Below are 15498 nucleotides of genomic sequence, written 5' to 3' on the forward strand. Positions count from 1 at the left end.
ACACACAACATACATGCACACTCCCTTGTAACGTGCATCTCAGACACAAAATACATGCAGACTCACCTCTATCCTGCATCCCCCAGACAACATATGTGTGCACTTACCTGTAACCTACGTCCCTCAGACACAGCACACGTGCACACTCACCTCGGATAATAGTGTCACTGGTTTCCTTATCTGTAACCCATGTACTTCACACACAATGTAAGTGCACACACCTGCAATTCATGTCCCTCAGACACAACATACATGCACATTTAGCTGTAATCCACATACCTCAAACACAACACCCTTACACCCACCAGCAACCTGCATCTTTCAAAACACACATGCACACTCACCTGCAACCTATATCTCTCAGACACAACACAAGTGTACGCTCACACAGCATATGTGCACATTCAGCTGTAATCTACGTTTCTCACACACACACACACACAATACCCTTACAACCATTATCAGATACAACACACGTGCACACTCACCTGTTTCCCATGTACATCAAACATATGTGCACACCCACTTGTAATATGCATCGCTCAAACACAACACAACTGCACTCAACTGTAACTAGCATACCCCAGACACAACATATGTGCACACTCACTTGTAAACCACGTTTTACAGACACGAGTGCACACTTACCTGAGCTGATACTGTCACTGGTTTCCTCATCCGTTGCTCCCAGCTGTTGCCTCGCCAACAGATCTTCTGTTATCTCAACTTTTACTATTTCAGTGTTATCTTCATCTGTACAAATAAAGGAGATTCATTTTTTATAGCTCATGATCTTATTTTTATAACTTTACCATAAAACAGTTTGTATATTTTCCAGTCAAACAATAGCACCAAATTCACACATTCTACTCCTTTTCCCTCTTTTTTTTGTTGCTGTCCTGGGCTATATTACAGTATAAAAACTACAACATGAACTAAACAAGGGTTAAACTCATTATGTTATCTGCGCTTATAAACCAGACAGTAAACTACAAGGGAGAGCAGTAAGTAACTGTGTGCACAGCCCCAGCAGACTCTCACGTATTACTACTCACCGGCAGGGAGGGACCAATGCATTTCATCTGTCTCATCCTCTTCCTTCACAATTAATAGTCCAGTGCCCAGGTTTTCCTCTAGACGCCCTGCAATTACAGCAGAAAGTTACCTAATAATACAAGGTACAGGGTAACAAACCTATATAACAGAAGTTTGTATGTGTTTCTTTTATTATAATAATATGGGTTAGGGCCTTCTTTTCACTTAGCAGTTTGTTTAAAAACATGAAAACATGTTTGAACTAACATATATTAGGTGTGCAATAGCGTTAAGTTTAGTTTAACACTAGCAACAGCACAGTATTCAATTAGTATAAATAAAAAGAGAGAAGCGCTCAACCTGGGACAGAACAATAGCATAATAGCTTGTTTCATGGCTAGCTACCACCCTAGAAGCAGCCTCATTTTGCTCAACATGTGCCTTTCACAGAGAAGAACTTTCCTGAAGCATATCAGTCTGATCCTGACTTCACAGTACAGTCCAGCCCCGAAATACCAGGCAATCCCTCTCTGAACGAGAGAAACAGCAATACCCCAGACGTACGTTTTGGCCTATTGTGGACCTCGTCAGTGAGGTGCAGCAATATCCCTCTAGGCACACTGAGCAACGGGTCCACGTCTGGATTCCCGCATCACACTTAGGGAGACTTCCCTAAGTGTCATAATTTGCATAAATAAAAAGAATGTCTTATAATGAGCATTGTAATGTTCATGTTCAACAAGGTTAAAACAGCAGGAAAGCGTCTAACATGGTTAGGCATATAGCCTTACTCATAGACTTAACCCCAATTAAAAACTGGTTGCTTTTTAAATGAAAACGCCGTTGTCTTATTGGCAAAATTTCAGTCTTCTGACTTCACATACTTGAATCATTAAAGCTACATGCACAGATACAACCATATTGATACAACAATGGAGATGGTAATTGATAACAAATGTTCTTATCGCAATCAAACATCTCTCTGTCATACCTATTATGCGATAACAATACTTTTATATTATCTGGATACCTGTTATAGGAACGTTATTATCGCAAATAATAAGTAAATAATGCTTTGTATTCATGGTAATGCAAACTTAGGATATGGAACCTAATATTAAGCACCAAGGTAAATTGGAAACAAAAGTAATCATTGTGTGACATCTATTATAGCCTTACAGTATATACTGCTGTATTAGATAAATATATGAAATTCAATATGTCCCTGGCTATAATGTTGCTATACACTATGGTTACTAGTGGTGGTATAAAAGCGTAGGGTTAAAATATTCAGAAAAAATGTTGATGAAAAACGTGGGCCAATTAGGCAGAGTCTAATAACTGAGAAACCAATTAAAAATGAGAATCTTAATAACACACATGGGCAATTGTGTATAACTTGTTACAACACAAGAACAATGGCACTACATGCGCTTTTCCTCTATAACTAAGAAATACGTAAGAGTATTCAGTAACTGGTCCCCCAAATATAGAGAGGAAATGGTGCTGGTGCATAAATACGTAATATGAACACAACGAGGGATGGTACAAGGAGACAGTGTACCTACCCTCACCAAGTATGCACATATAGCACTCTGGGTCCTGGCTATTGGGCAGTATCAATCCAAACTGGTTTTAAAATGTAACCTTTATGAACATCAACTTAAAATGAAATAACACAATATTAAAAACGTCTCAGACACTGGTTAAGGCTGGTCTGGGGGGGGGTAATAATATAGAAGGGTCAGGCATATAAGTAACTTCAATAAGTAGTACCCCTCACTATTACTTGTAAAGAAGCTCAATGCAAAATGAATTAATCAATCACCCAGTATGGATTTATGTATACACCACTGTAATATATATACTAAGTAATGTGCTGATAATGTGTCACTATTGAGTCCTTAGATTACTCAGGGTGTTGAAATATCATGTGAGATTTAGTCTCTCAATTAATTGCTCAAATTATAAGATCCAGGATTCAGCAATGGTGTGTGTTCACTCATTCATTCTATAATGATCTCAAGCCGATCAAAATCATTTAGTAGCATTCTGTGGTAGGAGCCCCAAGTAGGAAATTCAATATAGATTAAGGCTCAAAATAACTTAATTCAAGTGGTTATCTACACACCTTCGGTCTAATGACGTTTATATTAATGAGTTAAATACCTATTGGTTCCACAGTCACACATACTTAAGTGGTATAGCGTAGTATATTATATATTAAAATGATTATAGCTCATTCATCATAGAGCTCTATGTTATAGAAAGTGTTCAGTCAGAGTCTACCATCAGCGTTAATGATTTGTTTTGATCGTTTGTTGTATCTTCTCCATATAATGCTTTCTGACTAAGAATCTTTACCCAGTGAAATTCTAAACCAGGTTACTGTGAACTGTTATCGCTATCTTATAACTAGACCTCCTAAATCTAATATACGTTAAGTTTGAATAATAGGGTTTCTGTCCCTTTAAGTGTAAATTATATAATACTATATATCTTGCTAAAGTTAAGTAACACGATGGATGTTACATTGTATTTTACTTTGAATACAAATTAAGTCTCCAATGTTCCCACTAATGTATGCAGCTAGTACTGAGCATCAATAAAAAAAGTTGCAGTTTATAGCCATTAGCCGCATTTTGTAACAGTTTGCAGGAGTGAGATTCAAGCATGTACGCTCTGTATATTAACCACTGAGTGGCTATTCTAATAAGATCCCACCTGCTATTTTGTGCATAAAGTAGTGAACCCCAATCCATTAGTTACATAAACATTTATGGGCCATAAAGATGTAGCTCTCTTATTAAAGGTATTGATAGACATATATTGAGCCAACTGTACTTCAGACCACATTTACCTCTGAAATGGAGGAATAACTATATAGGGGTCGGGTAACAATGTGTTCGACCAAGTGGCAAGAAGGATTACTCAGTAATGACACAAAGCGTGTTTTGGATCGTTGTCTTGCTGAAATAACCAGCCCCGGCGTAACTTCAACTCTGTGACCGATTCCTCAACATTATTCTCAAGTATCTGCTGATATTGAATGGAATCCATGCGACCCTCAACTTTAACAAGATTCCCAGTACCGGCACTGGCCACACAGCCCCACAGCATGATGGAACATCCACCAAATTATACTGTGGGTAGCAAGTGTTTGTCTTGGAACGCTGTGTTCTTTTGCCGCCATGCATAATGCCCCTTGTTATGACCAAGTGACTCAATCTTTGTATCATCAGTCCACAGGACCTTCTTCCAAAATAAAGCTGGCTTGTCCAAATGTGCGTTTGCATACTTCAAGAGACTGTTTGTGGCGTGTGTGCAGAAAAGGCTTCTTCCGCATCACTCTCCCATACAGTTTCTCCTTCTGCAAAGTGCGCTGAATCATTGAACGATGCACAATGACACCATCTGCAGTAAGAGGATATTGTAGGTCTTTGGAGGTGGTCTGTTTTTGACCTCTCACCATCCTTTGCCTCTCCAATATTTTACTCGGCTTGCCACTTCTGGCCTTAACAAGAACTGTGCCTGTGGTCTTCCATTTCCTCACTATGTTCCTCACAGTGGACACTGACAGCTTAAATCTCTGCGTTAGCTTTTTGTAGCCTTCCCGTAAACCATAATGTTGAACAATCTTTGTTTTCAGGTAATTTGAGAGTTGTTTTGAGGCCCCCATGTTGCCACTCTTCAGATGAGAGTCAAAGAGAACAACTTGAAATTGGCCATCTTAAATACCTTTTCTCATGATTGGATGCACCCGTCTATTAAGTTCAAGGCTTAATGGGCTCACCAAACCAATTATGTGTTCAGTGCTAGGTAGTTACAGGCATTCAAATCAACAAAATAACAAGGGTGACCACATCTATGCACCCGTCTTATTTCGTTTTGATGCATATTGCACCATTTTCTGTTAATCCAATAAACCTCATTTCACTACTGAAACATTACTTTGTCCTTCAGTTATTTGATAGATCAAAATGAAATTGCTGATCCAAAACACCCAGTTATTTATAAATGAAAATTATGGAAATTGACAGTGGTGCCTAAACTTTTGCATACGACTGTATATTAATTTGTGTTTTTACCTAAATAAGAACAGACACAATGTTGTGAATATGCAGGAAGCAAACCGTTATACACAATTGCCCATGTGTGTATTATTAAGATTCTAGTTTTCAATTGGTTTCTCAGTTATTAGACTCTGCCTAATTGGCCTACGTTTTTCACCAACATTTTTTCTAAATATTTTAACCCTACGCTTTTATACCACCACCAGTAACTATATTGTAGCAACATTATAGCCAGGGACAAATTAAATTTCATATATGTATCTAATACAGCAGTATATACTGTAAGGCTATAATAGATGTCACACAATGATCGCTTTTGTTTCCAATTTACCTTGGTGCTTAATAACCTTGTTGCTTAATATTAGGTTCCATAGCCCAATAGTTAAAGTGAAGGTAAACTTTGGTGAATGAAAGCCCGTTTTTTAAAAATACTATTAAAAACAGGGGCACTTTCATTCAAAGTTTACAAAAGCAGCTGTTTTTATTAAAAACTTACCTTTTTTTTTTTCTTTTCAAAGCCAGAGCAGCTTCCCCCTCCTGGAAATCCTCTTCACACATCAGCAATGACTAATCCGACTTCCTCCAATCACGGGTTTCCCCCCAGGGTAGTCACTGCCTGAGGCCATGCTGTGATTGCAGGAAGCCGGATTAGTCATTGCTGATGTGTGAAGAGAGGATTTCCAGGAGGGGGAGGTTGCTCTGGCTGTGAAAAGAAAAAAAGGTAAGTTTTTAATCAAAACGGGCGATTTGTAAACTTTGATGAATGAAAGTGCCCCTGTTCTTAATAGTATTTTTAAAAAACGGGCTTTCATTCATCAAAGTTTACCTTCACTTTAAGTTTGCATTACCATGAATACAAAGCATTATTTACTTATTTATTATTGGCGATAATAACAACAACATGTTCCTATAACAGGTATCCAGATAATATAAAAGTATTGTTATCGCATCATAGGTATGACAGATATATGTTTTAGTTTGATTGCGATAAGAACATTTGTTATCAATTACCATCTCTATTGTTGTATCTGTGCATGTAGCTTTAAGGATTCAAATATCTGAAGTCAGAAGACTGAATTTAAGCCAATAAGACAACAGCATTTCATTTAAAAAGCAACCCGTTAAGTCTATGAGTAAGGCTATACACCGAAACATGTTAGACGCTTTGCTAATAAACCTATCAGGCACCTCCTTTTTATACACTTAAACTTGGACTGTGTTCTGTGTGCAAGTAAAGCTCCAGGGTGTTTGTGAGGCACTACGGGAGAGCGGCCGGATATGCCAGCGGATGTGATCGTTGGAAGAGACTAGCAGCAGCATTAATGCCTATACAGCTGAGAATACTGGGTCGGGATCCATCGGATATTGTGCTATCCCTTAGTGACTGGTAATCACTGGACACGGAGGAGGTGAGATTTTCCTGGAAGGACCGGAACCGTTTGCCCTCAGGTAGGATCGATGAGAACTCATCAGTTTGCTGCTAAGACCGTGCTATTCCTTATTGACCGCTGCTGCCTTCAGCTATTAATAGCATACTGACAGACACGCTTATTATTTTGCCGCTCCCGACAAGCCCACGTCGCGCCTATGCTTTCTCAGCTGTTTGTGTTTGGAGCCTGACTTAAAGTGTGAAGTTTTCTTTTGAAAAAAAAAAAAAATTATATATACAGGTAGCCCTCAGTTTACGCCAGGGTTAGGTTCCAGAAGAAATGGTTGTAAATCGAAACTGTTGTAAATTGAAACCCAGTTTATAATGTAAGTCAATGGGAAGTGAGGGAGTTAGGTTCCAGGCCCCTCTCAAAATTGGCATAAGTAACACATAATACATTATTTTTTAAAGCTTTAAAATTAAGACTTTAAATGCTAAACAGCATTATAAACCTAATAAAATAATCACACAACACAGAATATATAACTAAACTAAGTTAAATGAACAAAAACATTTGCTAAACAGCATTATAAACCTAATAAAATAATCACACAACACAGACTTTACTTGCATTTTTCTGCAAACAGTTCTTTCTATGCATTCCAATCTGGACTGATTTATAGACAGGAAGATCTTGTTCCTTTCCAAGCTGCTCGATAGCTCAGGTCTGGTTAAACTGATTAATTTCAGCTTGCTTGTCTTGCATATCTTTGCTGCAACACAAGCGGACAGCTCCACCTACTGGCTGTTTTAATCAATTCACTGCTTTCAATGCTTTTCAATAGCAGTCACATGACTGAAAAAAAGGTTGTTATTCTGAAACGGTGCAAATTGAACCGTTGTAAACCGAGGGCCACCTGTGTGTGTGTGTATATATATATATATATATATATATATATATATATATATATATATAAAATATAATACATACATACACATATACACACACACATACATACAGTACCCTGGCAGAGTTTATGATTTCTTGGCCAAAGAATATGAATGATAGCACAAAAACTTTTCTTTCACTCATGGTTAGTATTTGGCTAAAGTTGTTTGTGCACTTAGATAAATGTGCAGAAAAAAAATAGCAGAAATTATATGCAATGAAAATGTGCAGTTAATGTGCGATAAAAACAAGCTATAAAATACTGCGAGTATCCATTTGATCCTCAAAAAAAATCTTAAATGTATCATCCAAAAGACATAAATTATCCAAAATCTAATACATTTAATCAATAGAAAGAAATGGTCAAATAAAAATAGATACAATGAAGGATACAAAATATAATTGCAGGGGGGGCGGAGCCGACGCGCACACTGAACAGACGCACTTCTCTAAAGCTCCTCATCTATGCTATTACTTAGTGAATTTATATATTCTTAAGAGATCTCTTGTCAGAATTTACTTCGAGCTTACATTGAGACTATCTTGCCTTGGATACGGCGAGAGTGCTAACCGAGTCTACCACAGTGAAACAGCCCTTAAACCCGGTACCAAGGTCTCTGCTGCAAAGGCGCGAATCACCATCTTAACTCAGAATGCAGTTCCTGGATCAATGGGAAGAGAAGACGGAACATTCTCTTCAACTCTACTATACTGAGATAAAGCGAGACCTTACTACTATTAGAGATAAGTTTGCAGCCCTGCTATCTAACCGTCCATTAGAACGGGAGATATCTGAGATCACTGTCTACCCATCTTTCCACAGCACCAACTGCGAAACACCAGACCACACGGATGGACTCTCTTATGGATCTAACTTGGAGGTCCCTCCTAACAACTCACGGACTGACATATTAGGCTCCAGTGTACTGAGGGCATCTAAAGCAGCTCCACTCACCCTGTCTGATTACGGGCTTGATCGTTTAGCGCAACCTCTGCAATTTTACTGCATTGAAGAGCCCCTGAGTCCACAGTTCTCTACCGGGTACATGGCGAAGAGCCGAGAGGACACTAGCTCGCTATCCAAGCAGGACATCTTACTCACACTTTGTGCAGAGCCAGGGCGGAGAGATGTGGCCGACCCTTCATGGAGGAAAGGATTTTCTACACAACCGCGGAGACAGCTCAATGAAGAGGATCCCTGGGGAAATAGTCTGAGGCACGGTCAGTTACTCCATACATCCGCAACTACCTCTGCATGGGGCGAAAATACCTACCCATACACGTTAGTGAAATTGATGAGGCAAGTTCCAGAAGGACTCCGAGTTGGAGTGGGGTAAATTTATATTGACTATTTCACTACCGCAGGTGCCCGACTCTTACTGATTCGTTATGGGACTTACAGTAACAATATGGTCTCCTCTGGGACTGTTGCTAAATACCTGCGAAAATCCTCTTTATTCATTATTATTTTATTTGACGTTATATTGCTAATCCTTCAGTGTCTAAGTGTGTTTGCACCATGATGTTTAACCTCACTTTGTGTAATTTTGGGGATGCCCTTCCCCTGCAATAAATAGTTTCCAGGTCGTTTACTGCCACATAGGAGCTCAGTACAGAGAGACTTCCTTACCCCATCCGAATGTCCATAGTCAGGGTACATTAAGCAATTGCAATCACCTTAACCCGTTTTTCATAGAAGAGGCCAGGTTTAAATGGATAGACAATCTTGTTATTTTAAGCACTTAGATATGCTAGCTGTCTTATGTATTTTTAGATATGTTGTTAATGGCCTTCTAATTTATAAGATAGTATCATGCCTAACACCCAGATACCTAACAAAGCACGTATTCACAATTAGATATGTGCATATCTCCTAAAGTGTTATTAATACTATATAATATACCCAACACAGCGTAAGCAGCAGTGACATTTAGTCCCTTTATAATGTTCTACGTATAACTATCCCGATACTATTTTTAGATGCAGCAACAGTACGTCTCTCGAACTTCTTTAATAATGGAGTAGCTTGCAATACATATATAACTAGGCCAATAAGGACTTGGATTCTCATGTCTAGTCTTACTGTGCTCCCTCAGAAGCTAGTACCCTAGGCCTGTTCCTAATATACTATATGATTTAGCTTGAATCATTTTGGCTCTAATAATACTAGGCCAACACTATAGCAATTACATTTGAATACACCTGTATGCAAGCACATACAGCACCTATTTGTTGTTATATTATAGTAGTTTTCAATGTGATAGGCGTTTCTAGAACCTGGCTTATGTTGATCTCCCTGAACCTACTGTTGGCGCTAGCTGAAGACCCCATACAAGGACAAATGGTCCTTTGTCATTCCTGCATAACTTCGAAATCATGACCAGTGTTTTGTTATACTGTGCTACTATGCTGTTTTCTGCTTGTATTTATAGTTTCAACAGGTATATTTTGTATGCTTCACTAACGCTACTATAATATGCGTTTATCTCATTGTCCTCACTGGGTAATATGGTAGTGTAAAGATGTATTTATTTAGATAGTTAGACTACAATTGCCATATAATTGCCTTTTTGAACATAACACTAACATAAGACAGGAAGTTAGGTATTAATACCATGTAAGTTTATTTTTTCATATATCTAGTTATCCCCTCCTGTTTATATCCTACCCAGGTAACTACCCTTACTCTCCCATGCCCTAGATTAAATTTGTTCACGTTATACATAGAGGAATGGTCTATATCGTAGTCTACCTTAAAGTTCTGAAGTCTCAATATATTTACAAATTTGACATATTAATTGGCTCCGCCCCCCCACCCCTCTTATTCTATTTAGAGTGGCTCTTGCCCACTGACTCCCCCTCCCCCAAGCCAGACTACTACCCATGTATACTTAAAAGTACCCTACTTGAATAATTGAATTCATAAGGTTTCTCAATTCAGAGATGTCCAACTTTCCATAATCCTAAACTACCCTACGCAATATCTACCTTGTCCTTAGGACTCCTGAACACGGGTGCTTACTTTATATCTTACCTTGTTATATATGGTGGTGGCTGGTTTATGAAGAAAGACAAAAAAAAGAGGTCATTCCTACCCCTACACAGGTTAGCTCGATAGTTTTCATCATCTTTTTGTTGCTATTTAACAGGAATACTTGAATTGCACCATTCTCATCTTATCAACTATGTATTAATGCTGCTTTGTATTTTGTATTTACCCTGTGTGGGTGGAACATTGTTTGTTACCTATTACTTTAACCTCAATAAAAAAATACTTAAAAAAAAAAAAATATATATATAATTGCAGCCGCAGTTAAAATACAAATAAAAATGACAAATTAAACTCACTACACTTAATACAAAATCACAAAGGTAATAGAGACAAAGACTTATGAGAAATGTTCAGTATACAAATCTTATCATATGAGGAAAACAGATTGTCCCAGAGGTGATGTGGTCAAAACTTGGAGCTCTTTATTCCGATATGTGCCCTCAGAAAACCGCCATCGGGTTCTGTTGATGGGAAAGAGGAACTCCTTAATGCAGTGTCTACTGCAATATTGCTTAAGAGTATATCCGTACTCACATTTAGGTTTGTGTTATCCAGCGTAGACCCTCAGGTAAGGACACAGAATCAAATGTGCTTCCTTGTTGTGCCTACTGTCAGCTCATGTGTGCCCATAATTTACCACACTCTGTCACTCCAGCAATGTTTTGTGAGGTATTATAGGGCGTTTCTTGGGGCATGGCCTCCAGAGCAGCGCAGTGTAAGGGGCGTGGCTACGGAAATATTGCTGTAGACACTGCATTAAGGAGTTCCTCTTTCCCATCAACAGAACCCGGGGTTCCATTTTTGGTGTCCCGTCCGGTCTGGTTACACAGCACAAGCCATGGGGAACCTTTTGTATCCTCAGTGATCTTGTGGAAGTCGGGGGGTTGTTAGAGTGGTTACCCACGCATTATACACCTGACCGGTATCTTCACTACAGGGCCGACTGAGGAGAAACAAGAGTACTTTCATTGTGTGGCTCTATGCGACATTATCCTCAGGAAGAGCCAGGAAGGACATTCCATGACTAGAGCAAGTGATACTGATCTCGGATGACACTTAGAGAAGACGCTGATCCCAGTGACCACATGCACAGGGTCATGTATAGAAATATGATGGATGCCATAACTCATGAGGTCCCACAACTGTGAAGGGAGCACATTCAACTAGAATTAGTACCTATGGCATAGTGTGATTAATCACTGCAAACTTTTCCTGGCTAACATAGGTTATTTTGATGTAGTAATACAGCCTGTAGGTGTACTATATTAAGTATAATATAGACACCGATGTTTTTTTCTTAGTTATTTCTTAATTTTCATTTTGTATTGTGTTATCGTGTGTGCTTTTATGTCTTTTACCTGGGCCAATATACATGTGGAGGTTATGTATAGCACAGTGTACAGAAGTAAAAACGTATGTGCTATAATATACATCTGTCATTTAAGCTCCACACACCTGGTATGTTGGTATATGAGAATATGTATGCTCATTATAGATTTAAGTGCAGTGGAGATTTTATTTTTTGTGTTTCTGAATAATGTGCACATCACTCACCATAACACTATTTTTGTGTAATGTCTAAACAGGCGACATAGCGTGAGCATGATCTCCTTTCTGCATTACATCTTGTTAACTGTCACTTACACTTTAGTCATATTATTGCCTAGATATATGTTAAAGGTCACACAATCTAATTCATTTGAGTGTAGATGTATTAAGTACTGCAGCACTGTTTGATCATCATATTCACATATTGCCTTGACCGAAGTTGTTTAACCCCTTTTTTAATCGGTCTTTTTGAGTTTGTATATACGTTGCTATGGCAAACTTGTGGCTTGACACGTCACTTTGAGAATCATTAGGCTTAAATATAAGCATATACACTTGACATTCATAATGACATTTTTGTTTACGAGTGGGGTCTCTTAGTATGACAAGGTATTTCTGTGTTTGCACGAACATTAAGAGTTAGAATGATCACGATATTTGTATTATATTTCACTACCGGAAGTGACACATGTACTACATCCGGCTTGGTGTATCTGTGGAACGCAACCAGCGTTCCATGGCGGAGCTTTGGCGCCACTGATTAATGTAGGTATGGTTTGATATGGTTTTTTAACACTATATAAGTTTGTTGTGTTCAGTCTTTTATGCTGACAAAGGGGACTTGAACCCCGAAAACGTTCCGAATAAAGTAACCTTTACTTCACCCAAAAAAGTCCTGAGAGTGCATCTTTTTGGTTCCTGTATCATTTACAAGTCTGCACCCAGGCAGGTGTCCGTTTGTGGAAATAAGTTGGTGTCTGGATACTAAACCGTTGGCAAAAAAAGTGAGTACACCCTAAGTGGAAATTGGACTCAATTAGCCATTTTTCCTCCCCGGTGTCATTTGACTCTTTAGTGTTACAAGGTGTCAGGTGTGAATGGGGAGCAGGTGTGTTAACGTGAATGTAAACTTTGATGAAATAGTGCCCGGTTTTTAAAAATACTATTAAAAACAAAGGGCACTTTAATTCATCAAAGTTTTCATTGCAGCGGATTTTACAAATACGTACCTTCTCCTGAAATGCTGGATCGCTGATCCCCCGCCAGCAGGTCCTCTGTACTTCATCAGCAATGACGAATCCGGCTTCCTCCAATCATGGCTCCCCCCCCCCAGGAGCGTCCATCTGGTGAGGCCACGCTGTGATTGGAGGAAGCCGGTTTCATCATTACTGTGTAAGTACAGCAGGAAGCAGCAGGGGGGGGGGGGGGGGAGAATCGCTATCCAGCGTTTCAGGAGAAGAAGTTAAGTATTTGTAAAATCCACTGCAATGTAAACTTTGATAAATAAAGTGCCCCTGTTTTTAATGGTATTTTTAAAAACCGGGCACTATTTCATCAAAGTTTACATTCACTTTAAATTTGGTGTTAGCGCTCTCACACTCTCTCATACTGGTCACTGGAAGTTCAACATGGCACCTCATGGCAAAGAACTTTCTGAGGATCTGAAGAAAAGAATGGTTGCTCTACATAAAGATGGCATAGGCTATAAGAAGATTGCCAAGACCCTGAAACTGAGCTGCAGCAGAGTGGGCAAGATCATACAGCGGTTTCAAAGGACAGGTTCCACTCAGAACAGGCCTCGCCATAGTCGACCAAAGAAGTTGAGTGTATGTGCTCAGCGTAATATCCAGAGGCTGTCTTTGGGAAATAGACGTATGAGTGCTGCAGAGGTTACAGGGGTGGGGGTCAGCCTGTCAGTGTTCATCACCAGCTCTGTGATGTCGTCATGGAGGAGTGGAAGAGAACTCTAGTGGCAACCTGTGAAGCTCTGGTGAACTCCATGCCCAAGAGGGTTAAGGCAGTGCTGGAAAATAATGGTAGCCACACAAAATATTGACACTTTGGGCCCAATTTGGACATTTCCACAGGGCGTGTACTCACTTTTGTTGCCAATGGTTTAGACATTAATGGCTGTGTGTTGAGTTATTTTGAGGGGACGGCAAATTTACACTGTTATACACGGTGTACACTAACTACTTTACATTGTAGCAAAAGTGTCATTTCTTCAGTGTTGTCCCATGAAAATATGTAATAAAATATTTACAAAAATGTGAGGGGTGTACTCACTTTTGTGGGATACTGTATATCTCTATATCTATATACACTGCTCCAGAGCCTACCTCAGTATGATCTCATGACAAACACTGGTGCCATATATAGAGTGCTGTTGTGCCTACTTCAGTATGCTCTCAGGACAAAGACTGCTGTCATAGAGTGCTCCCGAGCCTTCCTCAGTACGATCTCATGACAAACACTTCCCTCACATATAAACAGCGCTCCTGTGCCTACCTCTGTATGCTCTCACAGCAAGCACTGCTGCCATATATAGAGCATGCTCCTGTGTCTACCTAAGAATTATCTCATGACAAACACTTCTCCTACAAACGGACAGCGCACCTGTGCCTTCCTCTGTATGCTCTCATTACAAGAGCTATAGAGCACGCTTTTGTGCTTACCTAATTATGCTCTCATGACAGGCTCTGTTTCCATATATAGAAACTACGATTCTTAGCCTACCTCAGTATGCTCCCATGACAAGCACGGCTGCACATATAGAGCATGCTCCTGAATCTACCTTTGAATGCTCTAATGAGAAACACTGCTGCCATTTATAGAGCATGGATGTGAGCCTACTTTAGTATACTCGGATGACAAGCACTGCTGTCATGTATAGATTGCACTCTTAATTTTATCAGCTGGTGTTATACAATTCAAGCACACTAAAGTAAGACATTGTGCAATGCAAAGTGCCTAAAAAACAAAACAAAAAAAACATGTTAAGACATTTTGTATACATGAAATTGGCAACATGTGCAATAGCGAATTGGTAGCTACACTATGCATGGAGCTTACCTACCAACAAGCGCTCTTTACGTACAGAGATTGACACTAGGCATGAGCACATGGTGCTGATCTTGTCATTAACAACAAGCCTAAAGCATGTTTTTATACATTGCTTAGTAGAAACGTCTGTACATTACCAATATACTACCAACCCTATGTCCCTTTAAGATTAAAAGGGACAGTCAAGTCCAAAAAAAACAGCTCATGATTCAGATAGGGCATGTAATTTTAAACAACTTTCTAATTTACTTGTATCACCAATTTTTATTTAGTCTCTTGGTATTCTTAGTTGAAAGCTAAACCTAGGAGATTCATATGCTAATTTCTTATACCTTGAAGGCCGCCTTTTACATAAATGCATTTTGACAGTTTTCACCCCTAGAGGGGGTTAGTTCATGTGTTTCATATAGATAACTGAGCTCATGCACGCAAATTTACAGAGGAGTGAGCACTGATTGGCTAAAATACAAGTCTGTCAAATGAACTGAAATAAGGGGGCAGTCTGCAGAAGCTTAGATATAAGGTAATTACTGAGGTAAAACATGTATTATTATAACTGTGTTGGTTATGCAAAACTGGAGAATGGGTAATAAAGGGATATTATATATATATATATATATATAATCTT

The 15498-nt window shown here is 39.1% G+C and overlaps 1 long non-coding RNA gene across 2 annotated transcripts in view; it reads right to left on the minus strand.

Annotated features, from left to right (window-relative positions):
* Positions 1-665: 665 nt before the first annotated feature.
* Positions 666-15498, minus strand: part of LOC128655675 (uncharacterized) — a 28661-nt gene continuing 13828 nt past the window's right edge. For both annotated transcript variants that reach the window (XR_008401878.1, XR_008401877.1), the window contains exons 3-4: positions 1056-1142; positions 666-753 (exon numbers count right to left, since the gene is read on the minus strand). This is a non-coding gene — a long non-coding RNA (uncharacterized LOC128655675). The remainder of the gene's footprint in view (positions 754-1055; positions 1143-15498) is intronic.

Source organism: Bombina bombina, chromosome 4 (genome assembly GCF_027579735.1).
Source record: "Bombina bombina isolate aBomBom1 chromosome 4, aBomBom1.pri, whole genome shotgun sequence".
In the NCBI taxonomy this organism is placed as follows: Eukaryota; Metazoa; Chordata; class Amphibia; order Anura; family Bombinatoridae; genus Bombina; species Bombina bombina.